Source organism: Haliaeetus albicilla, chromosome 10, assembly GCF_947461875.1.
Source record: "Haliaeetus albicilla chromosome 10, bHalAlb1.1, whole genome shotgun sequence".
In the NCBI taxonomy this organism is placed as follows: domain Eukaryota; kingdom Metazoa; phylum Chordata; class Aves; order Accipitriformes; family Accipitridae; genus Haliaeetus; species Haliaeetus albicilla.
In genome coordinates, this window is record NC_091492.1 from 38993817 (window position 1) to 39008830 (window position 15014).

Below are 15014 nucleotides of genomic sequence, written 5' to 3' on the forward strand. Positions count from 1 at the left end.
CAGGATAGTTTGGAGACAGCCTAAACGTGCTAGATGGGTGGCGGAGCGAGCTCTAACCAAATTGTAAGCACAAAGAGGAAGGACAGAGTCATAATAGGTCCCTTCCTTTACTTCTTCACTGATACTCATGCTAAGAGAGGGAGAGACACAAGGGAGACTGTGTGAAGCGGTCTACCAAATAACAGCCTCCAGTACTCACTGCACCTACAGGAAGATCCCCAAACTCCATCACCTGTCCAGATTGCCAAATTCTTATCATCATCGCCACAAAAATTTTTACTACTTAACAGCATTTTTAAGCTACTATCAGGGCCAGGGAGCCTTACAGGCCAACGTGAGAAAACATTCACATCCTCACTTTAGAGACAGGGCAACAAGACAATCTTGCCTGGGGCTTCAGAGCAGGTCAGTGCCCAGGTTGGAATAAGGAATCTTCCCCCAAGATTCCTTTAAGCATGTTGCTAGACATCACCTCTCTTCCCTGTCACGTGTCCGATATATACAGTAAATCCAGACACAGTTGGAAGTGACAAGTGCAGAGGCTGACAGTGATCTAATTGCACAGTGCCTGGAGCTCCGTGGGCTGTTGTTTTCGCTGTTTCTCCTGGTTTTGGCTTCTCCCTCACTGTAAACAGGAAGAGAATAAAACATGAAGGTAACTCCATCTCCTTCTGAAAAATGACAGCAGATTAGATTGCAGCAGAGGAGCCGGGGAGAAGTTCAAAGTGTTTGCCACTTAATAGAAAACTTGTGGATTACTATAGAAAGTTGTTGGCTGACTAATTGCTGTTAAAGTCTAACCAAAGCAGGAGGGCCCTAAAACCAGAAGAACGAGGACTTTTCCCAGGAAGAGCCAAGGTCCAGTCTACAGACCGCCACAAATCTTTTTTCCATTCTGCCTAGGAATCAGTGGGAGTCAAAGACGTGAGGCATAGAAGTTATTCCTGGACGTGAATGAAGACCGATCCAAGGCTCAGCCCCATGGAGAGCTGTGTGTGCAGCCCGCCCAAACTTTGTCTCAGGAGACCCACACTTCTCGAGAAGCCTCCCTTCTCAGGAAGCCTCGCTACCTCTTTTCACTTTCTCAGCAATTTCTGCTGAAGGATCAGCTCTACTGCTCTCGGAGCAACAAATGAAACCTCTCCGCATAAAATTCAGCACATCCTGGTAAGCCAGAATCAGTCCTGGGTTACCTTAGTATGGCAAGTTTTCAACTGGACCACTTCGCAGCTCCTGCCCCATGGCAGCGTCAGGGTTGCAACCTCTCAGAGAGGGATGGGGCAAAGCAGCAGAGGCAAGAAGCAACGCAGCCATCTCCAGATCCGTCATCCCTACTTATCAACCCGCATCCCCGGGCCTGTCAGTGCCTGCCTCTACCTCTGCACACTGCAGGGCCACTCAGCTGATATGGTGATGGGAATCAATCCACCTCCGAGGGTGCTGCAGGAGCAAAGAGCCACTGATAGCTCTTCACGTGCTATGTGGGAAGAATTTTCACCGAGTCCCTGAGAAAGCTTTAGATAAATTGCTAGTTTGCAGTGAGTGTGCAGGGGCTATGTACTTTCTGGCTACACCTCCACCAGTCTCCACAGGGCAAACCCATCTCTAGGATGAACACCCAGAAACAAGAGCTTTATGGGCTGGGGAGCTCTGATTTACACCAGGACCCTTTTCCCTGCTGTGGGCAGGTTAAGATGGTGCTCAGCAGCAGGACAGATAATTCATATAGCACTACACAGGAAGGTCGCATACCATGCCAGAGAGCTCATGCCGTAAGTGAGAATCTGGATTTACATCTGGTTTACTCCAATGGCTGTCAGCACCTCACACTGTTTGCTCCCCAGAATGACAGCCTTGGGAAACAGATATGTTTTCCCTTCTAGAGATGTCACTCCCTGCAGCTCTGAGTACCCCCTAGTCCTTCAGGCTCACAGATAGTCCAGTTAAGACTTTGGTAATACAGTTCACCTCCCTGTGGCCCTTTGTGACCCAACAGTTTTGACCTTAAGAGGGAAATGCGTGGTACAGATTTAATCTTGGTGAAAACATCCTTGAGCCATAGCCCATACGCGAGATGGACACTACTGTACAATGGGGCAGGCTTCTGTCACAGCCCTATCTTGAATGGCCTCTGCATCTGAGTGCAGAAACCTGGCAGGTTTGATGCTTGCAGCCTCTCCTCCTCTGGGCAAAGCATAACATAGGACTGTGGAAGGGATAAGTGCTCTCCTGTCCCAAGAGGGGCAACCTGCTATCAGGAGAACAGGACTCGCATCTCAAGTACAGGTCCCAAAGCCCTAGATGGCAGAAAAGACTCCCTGTCTGATTTATCTGACCCCCTGCCCAGCCTTCTTTAGGCTTGTTTATTTTGGTGCTGCAAAAGGCACCGGAGACGACCATTGCTTTTGAGACATCAGAATCACAAGCCTGTGCCTCAAAGCACACACAGCCTTTCTTGGAAACTGTGAATGGGCCAGCTGGGCTGGAGGCAGAGGCTTTATCAGCACGGCTCCTGGGAAGACCCACTTGCCATGGTTTTGGGAAGGAGCACGTGTGCTGCAGAGGCTGGACACGCAGCACTGCACAGCGACCAAGCTTGCACATGAGCTTGGCCCCATCAGCTCCATCCCACATGGATGAGCTGCTCTGCATTTGCTCCCCAGCCTCTCTGGGTTGGGATGGGGCAGCTGTTGGATGTTTTACCATCTGCTGAGCCCACACCTGCTGCCATTTCCACTGCCAGTGGGAATCACAGATCCCTTTACCACATTTCAACCTGATCTCTGGGGAAGGGTTTGTTTGCTTTCTCAATGTGCCACGGCTGCAATTAGCTGGCAGAGCAGGCAGCAGGCCAGTTACACCTGCACAGCACAGCACAAAGGGATATGAGCGAACAAGCCGCTTTTAACCTCCTCTTACCAACTGGGACCCCTGACCACTGCTCCCAGGCAATGAGAAATGGCAACAGAGGGGAAATCACAGGCATTTCTCAGGCTCTGCCCTCTCAAAGATCAGGGTGTCTCCCACAGGTCGAGAGGAGGGGTACTACAAACATAGGCACCCCCTAAATTACGAGAGCCACAGCAGCCAATGCCACCAAGCACGAATGGACATTTTCAGGGGGGCAAGCGGCCTTCCCAAGGAAAGTCCCTCACCTTCCCCTGCAGACAGAGGCAAAAGGGCTTCCCACAGGCTGGGGCAATATTCCCAGTCTCCTCCCTTCCCTAGATGTCAGGCACACATCCCCGACACCGGCCCTCCGATGCCTGGGGAGACAGTATAACCATCTTCCGATAGCTGTTGTGCCTCCATTTCCCCCCTTGTCCCCTGCACAGTTGCGGTACTGGGGAAGAGGGACGATTTGCTGGTGAGGTCAGCCCTGGTGTGTAATGGGGGTTTGGGGGAAACAGACCCTGGGGACTCGATGGGGCTGCTCCCCCGTGAGAGCTCCCGTGGCCAGAAATGAACTTCGAACTCCAGCAGGGCAGGGCTGGCCTGTGCAGAGACAGGAGTCTAGATAAAAGAGACTTCTCTCTCTCTTTTTTTTTTTTTTTTTTTTTTTTTTTTTTTCAAAAGAGAGCAGGAAGGAGCAGGGAAAAGAGGCAGAGTCTGGGGCTAGGTCTGGCTGTTCAGATCTGAGGCTCCCAGAAACGCTGGCTGCTCTTGAAAGGGTTTCCTGCCTCCCCCCACACTGCCCCAGCTGCCTCGCTGGCTTCTGCCACAGAGATGCCACCAGCCTCGAGCTAATTTGGGCTCCTGGGGAAGAGCACAGAAACACAATGGTGATGGGAATGAAAAGCAACGGGGAGGGCGACACCCAGGAGACTCATCCTTATCAAGGAACAACCTTATATCAAAAGGGAGCTGTGAAGACAGGGAAGAGCTATTTGTAAAACCCACAATTAAGCCAAATCCTGCAGTTTTCACATGTTGATTCCCCAGGAACACCATCCTGAAACTGCCCCAAAGGGGGCAACCCTGTGCCAGGCCAGGCCGTGTGCCAGATGGGCTGCACGTACAGCAGTAACACACCCACGGCACAGTCGCTGTTTGCCCCGCGTGTGTGCTTTTTAATTACATTTTTTGTTTGCAAAGCATCTCTTATAGGAAAGACAAATTGCATTACTCTCAGCTTATTAAAATCACACGCAGAGTTTCTCAACTGCTAATTACACCCAGGCAGCAGTGTCACTGTAATTAAAGCTGGGACACGCGTTTGGGGACCTGAGAGCCCAGCTGTCGCACAACGCTTTCCCTGCACCACTCTAACCAGACGGGCTGGCCAGAGCCAGGCTCAGCCGCCCCGATGAGCTCAACCCTTCCCGGGACTCGACCTGCCGCGATACCCGTGCCACGATGGATGACGATGCACGTAAGGCCACGCACCTCCTCGGCACAGGGGAACGAGTCCCCTGCGCCAAACCTCCCCGGGTTACGGGTGGGCACCCACTTTGACTCCGCTGCGTGGGCAGGGGCTGGGCGAAGCGAAACACGCAGCCTTGGGGTTACAGCACTGAGGTTTGGGGAGCGAAAGGGGGTTTACTCCTCTTTCTGCTGCTAAGTGATTGCAATAAGTCACGTTACCTGCCTGAGCCTCCATTTCCTTGCACGTAAAACAGATTTTTGGGCTTCCCTGTTAATTAAGGGGCTCTGGGGACAAACGGTGGAAAGGACTCTTGCCGGCACCCGTCTCTCACAAACACCTTAAAGCCTGTGTAAAAAAACCACCTGCGCCTGTGGCACACCAACAGACTTGGGAGTGAATTACATAGGGGAGGGCGTGAAGCCCGAGAGACCGTGAGTCCCAGAGGACTAAGAAACAGCGATAAAGGAGCTTACAGACCTGTGAGAAGCCAGGAGCTCGCTGGAGAACCAACACTTCTCTCTGCACCGCTCGGTCTCAGAAGAGCAACTGCAGGTGTGCAAACAGCCGTGCAGGCAGCGCAGCAAAACACCTGCGCTGAGCTCAGGCGCCTCAGAAATAGAGAGAGCTCTCCAGAGCACAGCTGGGACCAGTTAAGCTTTGGGCAAGTGGGGGCTTGACACCAGTGCTGGCCTCCTGCTGCCGAGGGGATGCTTTGGAGAATACCACCTCCAGGAAGATGGAGCGCTAATTAGGGAAAGCAGATAAACACCGCATCTGTTTCGAGAGGAGTTTCCTTCCCACTGAAATCCTCACAGTTTCATTGCTCAGCAGGATGCAAACACATCCTTAAATGACTTCCTGCAGCCCTGGTTTCAAAGATCAGTCCCTTCAAAAGCAATAACATGCCAAGATCAATAGCAGCCCCAGGAGAGCTCTGAGCAAGCCAGCTCCAAATCCACTGAGCTATCACTACAGCCAGTTACCTATCAGATGCTAAGGGGTAATTCTACCTTTTCACATTTGAAAAGGCTACTGAGACTTCCTAAGCAATCAGGCTTACTTAAGTACCAAGAAAAAAAAAATGAGTAGGAAAATTTACATTTCAGAAACAGCATGATGTGCCTGTGCAATATATCCTGCAGAGGCAAACCAGCAGATATAGTTCACAAGCAAAGAGGAGCAGAGCTCAGACTCCTGGATGGGATCCCGAGAACAAGAACACGTTCATATTCCTCTTGAACGATTTTACGACTAATTCCCTGAAGTTGCTGATAGGAAGTTCTGGGAAGCAGTTATCAGATAATCATTTTTAATCCAGTACAAGTAACAAGCGAAGAACAAATGCTCAAAACTTCATGCAGAAAAAGCTGAGTGGGTGCCCTAAGGATGCTAGAGGCAGCATGTTCAATATATTTACTTGTGGCCCAGTAACGAAATGGCAGAAGATAACATATGGAGCTAGCAAAGGACATCAGGAAAAATTCAAAGAGCTTGTGGAAAACTTGAAAACATCTGTGAAACAGGGCAGATAGGCAGATGAAATTCAATATAGGGAAATACGTAATGCCTGGCTGTGATAAACCAATATGAAGGATGGATATATACTGACGGGTTTGAGTTAGCAGCTTTTTTCACCACTGTTAAATATCTTACACAGATTTGTGGGAAAAAATGCAGCAAGGAGGAAGCAGGAATTTGTTAGCTCCTGATTCATCCCCTCTTATTTAGAGCTTATAAATGAAACTGGGTCTGTAAAGAGGAGAAGTATTCCTTTGAAAAGGATAGAGAGGACAGAGGCAGAGTTAAGAATCAAAGCTGGCATATCAAGCTACAGCTATAGAAGCTTTTTGAAAAAGCAACAACTTAGTACAAGGGACTTACCTAAGAAATGGCATAACACAAAGATTATGCCCAACAACCTACGCTTCTATTGAAAAACAAAGTGTTTTACCATCTAGGGCATTCACTTAAGTATAGCTAACTGTAGCTCCCCTCGGAATAGCATTGAAATCTATCCAAGCAGGAGAATTCCAGTTCTGACAGAGGTCAGGATTCTCGTCCCTTAAAACACGTGTGCAGCGTCAGAGCACGCCGCGGGCACGCAACGCCTGCAAAGCAAAGGCAGGATTCCCCAGAGCTTCGAGCCTTCCTCTCCCTACCTGGAGCCTCCGGCAGCGTACTACCTACCGCCCAGCCTCATCTCACCTCCAGCCTCCGAAAAGAGGCACTCTCCCCGCTCCATCCGCCCCGCAGCCACACCTGCGCGCTTCGATCCTACCTGGAGCTAAGTGGGATTTTCCATGCAGGCGGTGCGGCATCTCAGGGGTCCTCCCAGCACATCCCTGCCTGGCCCAGGGCTTGGTGCCTGGCCCAGGGAGAGGAGAGCCTCTTCTCCAGAGCAGCTGGGCTGTTCCCCTGTGGGTGAGAGGCTGGGTCAGTCCCAGTTCTTGTACTGGGCACTAGATGGCACAGATGGGAGGAAATTCAAAGGTAGCCAGCCTGCGATCCGTGGCGTTTTTGGACAAGGGGGTCCGCCAGTTGTCCAAAGGGCATGGATGTGCCGCCAGCAGCAGCATCCCACGGGGGTATCGCCCTCCACGGCGCATCCCCCTTGCCACTGCCCTGCCGCATTCCCTCTGCATCCCATCCTCTCCTGTCCGGCCAAAGGGTCGCCTGTGCTGCACCGAAGCCGGACGGCCCTGCAAGGGCCATGGCCTCCAACCGTGCCCCTGCCTCCTGGACATGACCTCTGCTATTCCTCACCAAGGGCAGGCTCACCGCCTCGGGCGTGCAAACACCTTGTTCGCGGAGTAGCCCTATATTTGGCTCAAACTGCATCAAAAAGAGAAGGGCAATCCTCCCTGGGGTCGACTGGCCTGTTTCACTGTGAGGCTGCACCTTGGGCATCAGCCCGCAGGATAAGAAATGCCACCTGACACCAGGGAGTGCGGGGAGAGACGCCAAGGGCCGGGTCAGTCCCAGTTCTTGTACTGGGACCCCATCAGTGATCCCTCTGGGTTCGAGGTAGGTCTGGGGAATGGCACCCTGGCACCTTTCCTTTGTCCTGTGGGATGATGGTGCAGAGGGATGCACTTGGTCACTGCTCTTACAAGCATCTTTCACAAGGTAAGCTCCTCTAAAGCAGCTCGCTTTTCCCTCCGGTTTTCTTCCTTTTCAGCATTGCTGCCTGCAATCACTGCGGCAGGACCTGTGCCCCGGAGCCTTCCCAACCTCATCTTCCTCAATTTCTTTAAGGTGTGGATGAAATTCCTTAGAAGTGAACTGTGTGGACTGACGCGATGAGGCAAACACAGGCTAAGCCACGCAAAACTGCTGTGGTAAGCACAGAAAAAGCCAAAGCATTTTTTTAATGGTGAGAAAAAAAAGAGTAGGGGAAGGTGGAAGGTTGTACATCGGCCTCTGCTGTTCTGACATTAGAAATTCACTTTACTTCAAAGGTTAACACAGTTAATGCATCTGGTGAAGATCATAGGCTCTGACAGCCTGTCTGGAAAGGCTCCGTCTGTAGCACTGCCCAAGGGACAGCGCGTGCAGGATGGCACAGGGCAGAAGTGGCACACACGGGCGTTATCCAAACCAAACCTGAACCTGGCAAAGCCCAAAAGAGCTTTTGTGCTGAGCAGCTCAGCGGTGCCAGATATTAATGACACAGACGAGACTCCTAGGAAAAGCCTGTTTGCTGAAGGGAGCGGCACTGGACGAGCTACGCTGCAGCCTCCTGGACAAGATGAAGGCGGGCAGCACTACCCTTTCCTGTCCGTCTGCTCATGGCACTGCCCTGCAGACTCAAGTGGATCTAGGGATCACCTAAGTTCAAACCCCCCAGGGCGAATCCCTCAGAGTGTCTTAGGTGAGAGACAAAACATAAATCAGATGCCAGCAGCCTAAGATCCAAATTCATCCATGGTGTGACCAGGGCAGTAGGTCAGTTTGGCTCAGTGGCTCTTATCTTTCAAAGGCTGGAGTGGGTGACACTGGTGACCAGGGCACAAGCTGGAGGGAAGCTCCAGGGGGAAGCTCCGGTCTGGGGTCCAGAGGCTGGCTGAGCAGTACAGAACAGCCAGAGAAACCCCTTCAGCACTGGGCTTTCACCAACAGACTTAGAGACTTGCTTCTGATCACCCATCTAAGTCTAAATGTTGGGTCAGTGGCATGTAAGAACCTGGCTTTGAAAGGTTCCTGGACAGAGGAGGAAATGCTTCAGAGAAGGTTTTTATGCTCCAATTCCCACTTCGAGCCCTGCTTCTTGTACTCTTCTACTATTCTTTAAGTACTTGGGGTTTTTTTAGCTGAGAGATGTCTTTTTATCTTTGAATATACATGGAGAAAAACTAGTCAAGCTGGAAAGAAATAAAAACAGCTGGTCACTTTTCCAGGCCTGCCATGAACTGTAAACAAGTTTTTAAAAGTTTTTTTAAAAGTGCTGAGGTCTTTGGAGAACATGAAACTCTGAGTCAGTGGTGTCATCCTCCTCAGCAGAAGGACTTCTTATGTGTCATCCTGATGGCTGGACTCGCTTTACTCTGCCAGAGGCAGTGATGGTGAGAGCACTGAGCTTCCCATGCAGACACCACTCAAACCAGCCACCAGCATTTTCACGCACTGTGCCTGCTCGGATCAGACCTCCACAGTCTGGCTGGCTGGCCTCCAGCACCTGGTCCACATACTCCCCCAGAGGCCTGTGGTTGCTCTCAGTGGTTTAGCGCTGCTGTTAAGATGCTTAGAGCAAATATAATCTGTGCACTTAGCGGTTTCAAACTCCAAAAGAAGCTTAGCAGCACCAGGTGTTGCCTTCAGCCTCTCCTGTATGGGCTTAAGATGGTTTAATTCTATGAAACTGTAACTCCCGCCCATAGCCTTAAACTGTGGAGGTCCCTTCTAAGCCAGGTTTTCTAAAAGCTCTTTAGAAATATTTTTATGAGACACACAAAAAAAAGGGATCCCAGAAGGACATGCTTACTATAAGATCAGATCTTTCTGCCTCTTAAAGGCTGGAAATGCGAGAGCCCGGTGGCAAGGCTCATTTTAAGTCCTTGCAGGGCTTTTCCCCCACTGTTTCTCCTGTCTTAGATCAGCCTCTCAAATGGTCTATTGTATGGTAATGCCTAGAGAGGTCCCAGGGCCTTCCCCTGCACCTCCCATCAGCCTTGTGAAAGCATCAGCAGGCAAGCAGCCACCGCTGCGTCCCGAAGGCAGGTGGCTGAACAGCAAAGCAGCCCCTGGGACCACAGACTGCGCCTGGACGTGCCGCTTCCCGGCGTCTGCTTCATTAACCGCATTTGCTCTGCTTTTCTTTTTTTTTACTTTACTGCCGCCCTTTACAGGCTGATCAAAAGCACAAGGTGTTACGAAGGGGACCTTGTGCTGCTGCCTTGAAAAGCCTCCCGCAGGTCCCAGTGGCTCTCTCTTCCCTTTCTGTAGGGCTTCTTGTGGGTCTGCCAGGGGAAAGCAGAGAGCTGGGGAGGACAGCAAAGGTGTCCGGAAAGCACGCGCGGAACCAGGCAGCAATGGAGAAGGTGGAGGGAAAGAGTGGGGAAGCGCGAGCCTGGGGCAGAATGTGAGAAGAGTCAGGGCTTCCCACCACCTCCCCCTGAAAGCCCCCCCAGGGCTGGAAGAGCTACCCCACACTGGAGGTGTGTGATACCCTTCCTGAGTGGGACAGGACAGGACCCCAATCCTTCCAGAGCTGTGATGGGTGTCTCTGGTGGTGCTTTCAGAGCTGCTGCTCTGCCTTTCTGCCAGGCTCTACAGCAGTTCAGCACAAGACTGTGTGTCCAAACCTCACGGGATCCAGCTTCGCAGTCCGGCTTAATTTAATCAAGATAAAATTCATCTAAATGAAATGGGTGCAGCATGCTCCCGGAATGGAGGTAACAGAAATCCTCCGTGTACCTCAGGTACCTAATTAATTCATCACGGAAGTAGCAGAAGCTCAGAATTCTCCTGTGCTGAGAAGTCAAGTTAATGCCATGCATCACTGGAGCGGACTGGTGACCTTCCCTGTGCTTGCAGTAATGTTGTCCCGTTTAACTGTGACCACAAGATCACAGGTTGTTAAGATTCTCTGTTCAGGCAATATACAGACCAACAAATCTGCTTTTATGGGCCCTGCTAGAACTTGATTAATTTGCCTAATAACGAGCAGACCAGTGTCCATAATTACTTAGCAGAACTCTGCCATTTTTATAACCCATCACTGCAGAGATGCATGCCTCAGACCCAGAACACCACCAAGGGGCCTCATGGGCTGCAGAGAGAGCCTCAGCTGCAAGAAGCAAAAGGCTTAAGGCCTAATTAATATTACATGGGCTATCCCTACCATTTCTCCATCAAGTGCAGAGTCTCAGCAGTGCCTGTCTGCATGCAGTTGCTACTGCCAGCACTGATGCTGCGGGAACTCCCTAAGACCACAGCCCAACTGATGCTGTGTCCATCTTTTATCTCCCCACCTCCATGCGCTCTGCAGAACCATTAAGGGAATTTCTTCCCTGAAACAGCACTGTTGTGGACAGGTGGACCTTCTCCAGGTCTGTGCTGCTTTTTTCAGTCAAGAGTTTACAGGTATTTGGACTATGAAGCTCCCCACATACATTTCTCCTTGAACAGATCATGGCCAAACAGTAAGTGCATTTGCCCCCAGATATAATGGAAATAAACCTGGAGCCTGGACTAGCTCTTTGCCCGTATCTCTCCACGGCTACAACTCCCTTCCCTGCAGGAGGCTTGGCTTTGAGGGATCTGCCAACAAGCTCAGAGCCATGAGAAATAACAACTTGGGAGCTCAGACAAGCTGGTTTGCAGGCAAACAAAAGCTGAAGCTGTGAAAGTGTGAGGCAGTCAGCGCAGTGTCTGGCAGCACAGCCTCACCACCGCCTTAATCTTCTTTCCCTTCTTAAGCACTAAATTAATCAATTACATTTCCAGCCCAGCAGCAACAGTCAAAAATGTAACCTCCATCATATACAAGGCAAATATAATTAGGATTGTCATTTGAATCCAGCTTGACCAGCATACAAATCAGAACAGCCTCAGTGAGTGTGCGGGTGTGCGCGCCTGGTTCCTCCCAGGCAGGGGCAATTGGGATTGCAGTCACACCGTGAGCACCACGGGGTATTTCAAGGAAAAAGGCAGTGGCACGAGCTCTGGTTGAAGCCATCCAGCTCCCAAACAGGGCAGAGGCACATTATATAGTGCAATCTCAAGGCAACGCTCCGGTTGTGTCAAGGAGGAAGCCACAACCTTCCCAGCCACAGCACGTGAGCCTGATCTTTCAGCCTAGCACTGCGTACGCCACAGACCCTATAGGGATGAGACGATACAAAAATGAGAGTCCTTGGCAACCTCTGCCTAGGATGCCAGTGTGAATTTGTAAGGGGTGAGCAGTTACTATCCCCTCCCCAGTCTACTGATGGGCAAACCGAGTCACAGGGGGCTAAGTATGCTGTGCGCTGGCAAAAGCAAGCCAGGAGTGTTTGATGAAAGCATCAGCCCAAGGCTCAAAAGCAATCAGAAAAGCAAAGTGAGTGCCAGGAGACAAAGGGAGCAAAACCGCAAACCTCACTGGGCTATCAGATAGCTTCAGGGTGCATCTGTGTCCCCATGGCTGTTGTGGCAGTTCGCTAGAGGCTACAGCAGGTCTAGAGGAGGGGCAGGGAGGTAGTTTAGGATGATCTAAGGTCTGAAATGGCTTTTGTGTGAGACCAAGACCCTTCAGCCTGGGAAACAGAAACCTGAGAGGGGACATAGCACAGGTCTGTTGTTCGAGAGTGGCTTAGAGAAAATTAACAGGGAATGACTGCCTGCTGCCTCTTCCAATATTTGAGCTACAAAGCATCAAATGGAAACAGTAAGTGACAGATGCAGAACAAAGTAAATATTTCTTCACACAACGCACAGCTGAACAGTGGAACTCACTGCCATAAGATGCTGTGGATTCCCAAAATTTGCTCAGGCTCAAAAAAGCTTTAGGAAAAACCCATAAAGAACTATTAAATGCAGAGATCCCCACCTCAGGAAATTCCTGAACTACAGATGGCTGACGGTGAGGAGGGTATTCAGGAACACACCGACCTGCATCCCCCTGCTCTTATGCTCCTCGCTAGGCATCCTCTATTAACCACTGCTAATTCAGAATCCCAGGGGAAAGAGATCTGCAGTCTGATCCAGTACAGCCGCTCTTCTGTTCCTGGCATGGACCTGAGCTCTCCTTACTTACCCGAAAAGCCAGCAGCTGGGAACCTTCCCATTACTGGGCACCGGGATGACAACAAGGAGATGTGCTTACAGCACAGAATTTGAGTGAATAGCAAGAGGATCTCTCTCTGCTTTCTATTTTTCCCATTTCTCACCTTAAGAGAGATTTTTGATAAAACTCTTAACTTAGCCATGCTGCACCCAGCTAGTTGCAGTTGGCAGCATGATATACACCTGTGTTCAGGTTAGAAGCAAGTTAATATCCTTCTGAGAGGTGCTAATAGATCCACTGGGATGGGGTGGAGGAATCCTCTTTCCAAGCCTCAAAACCACAGCTTGTGGTCGCTGTGAGAGGCCCCGCAGTCCCCACTCCCTCCTATCCACTGAGATCATGAACTGATCTAGCTCCCTGGAGAACTTTCACGTGCCCTTGCCACCGCAGCAAAGAGGAAAGGGAAGGTGGGGACACTCCTGTAGATTGGTATCCCCCAGGTCTTGCATCCTCACCTACTAGCTCAGTCTCTCCTCAGGCTGCATAGGACCAGAGGATGCAGTCTCTGACAGAGTCTATTCTTCCCAAGTAATATCCTGCCTCCTCCTGTTATATGCAGCAAACCTTGCCGACCATCTTAGCTATAGAAATACACCCATTCGCTGTCATGAGCCCTTTGAAAGTGCACGCACAGGTAGGGCAGGATTTTCTCTTGGGCTACAAAGAGCTGCCAGACAGCCCTTCTCCTTCAGTAAAACCAAGCGGAGCATTGATGTGTTTCTCATTAGCTCCTACTATTCATGCTATTGTAGTGTTTCCAGTTTTAAAGCACACAGATGAGAGACAGCTGAACCGCTTCCGCAACTGTTTGTTTGTTAAGAGGATTTGATATGTGGTGGGATATTTTCAAGTCACACACAGAGGAGAAGGTATCCTGGTAACGGTGCCATCCTCTGAGCCGCTTGCTTGCCCTGGTTCTCCCACTGCCTTGGAACAACGTACATGGTCTCATCCCCATCTAAGTGTAAACTACAGATTACGTTTCCTTCTCCTCACTCTCAGAGATAAGGTGCGAGACAATTCAGCCATACAAAGCCATTCTGCTATTAAACCGATCCTTTGGTCACAAACCCTGCTATTGCTGCTTCTCCTTTCAGCAGCACTCTCAGAACAGAGCGGGCAGAAGCACAGCTCTAAGGCAGGCTACCCAGTTGCCAGACGGCAGGGAAAGGCTGCCATGCAGCCCTCCATTGACATCTTTACCCATCGCTCCAGCCAGGCAGTTTTCATCCTCCCCTTTGCTCCCGGTGACACTCCTGCAGCCATAACGCTGCACCCCATACAAGTGATTTTCTCTTGACCCAGCCTCTCTCAAAGCTCTCCGACCAGATCCTGAAGTCCTTACTCAGCATCTACTCCTTCCAAACAGGATTAGCCTGAGTCAGGCTCAGCAATGTCTCAGGATCTGCCGATGCCAATTTCTCTCTTGCAGGCGCTTAGCTAGAGCAGGGAGGGGAATAACAGGGAGATGGACAGTCAGGGCTTTTGTCTGATCAAATGTTGAGTAAAACTCTGAGAAGGGCCGTCAGAATTTGGCCTAGACACCTGCATAAACACTGTGCCAAAATTGATGCATTGGCCAGGCTGCTTTATAGTCCAGCCCCATTTTGTCCCTGTCTATTCCAGCCAGACTCAGGTCACCAGTAGAGTATTTAAAGGAGGCTGCAATAATGCAGAGCACCCATGTCTCCATCCCCAGTCACAGCTCTGAGGAACACCGTGAAGGAAAATGAACCTTGCTGGCTCTGTACAGCAAAGAGCCACGGCCATCCCCATTCCCCCAAAGTGAGGACCCAATGGCCACAAGAACAGATTCTTCTCCAGATGCATCGGACGATACTTGTCTCATGGATGCACGAGGCAGTGGGAACCCCAGGCTGTTCCTATAGCTGTGTGCCCTCCTATTACAGCTACCAGACACTCCTGCTCTGTGTGCGGGACTTGCGGTCCACCACGGGCACCCGGGCTCAGGGTGGTGATAGCCCTGAACAGAAGCGAGCCCGTGGCTCGCGGAAGGTTGGGCTGAGCCACTGGTGATACTGGGAGCATGACTCAGCTGCCTGCAAAATCTCAGTGGCTGGAGATGGGATCCAGGCTTTGTTTTTTACCATCCTGTCAGCTGGCAGTGATTTTGTCTGAGGAAAAGCATGTGCTCAACTTGCTGTGCGCTTCTGGGGGAGGGAGGAATGCATACGAGGGAAACACTTCTACCCACAGCAGGTAAGAAGCGATGCCAGCATCGTACTATCAGTTGCAGACGACGGGCAGCGGGCAAAATTCCTGCCACTTTCTAGATTCGTAAAAAACACCTCCTCTGGGTCCAACAGCAGACTGATAGAAAACACAGCCCTCAGACGCAGTCCCAGCCAGCCGGCGTGTTTT

The 15014-nt window shown here is 50.8% G+C and overlaps 1 protein-coding gene across 3 annotated transcripts in view; it reads right to left on the reverse strand.

Moving 5' to 3' along the window:
- The window catches only part of GGT1 (gamma-glutamyltransferase 1), a 61125-nt gene that overhangs the window by 26392 nt on the left and 19719 nt on the right, over window positions 1-15014 (reverse strand). Inside the window, exon 1 of one of the 3 annotated variants that reach the window (XM_069795133.1) lies at window positions 6645-6791. The exons of the other annotated variants lie outside the window; for them this stretch is intronic. The gene's annotated coding sequence lies outside the window, so the exon portion shown is untranslated. Of the gene's footprint in view, window positions 1-6644; window positions 6792-15014 lie in introns of those variants that run through there. 3 annotated transcript variants of the gene reach the window in all.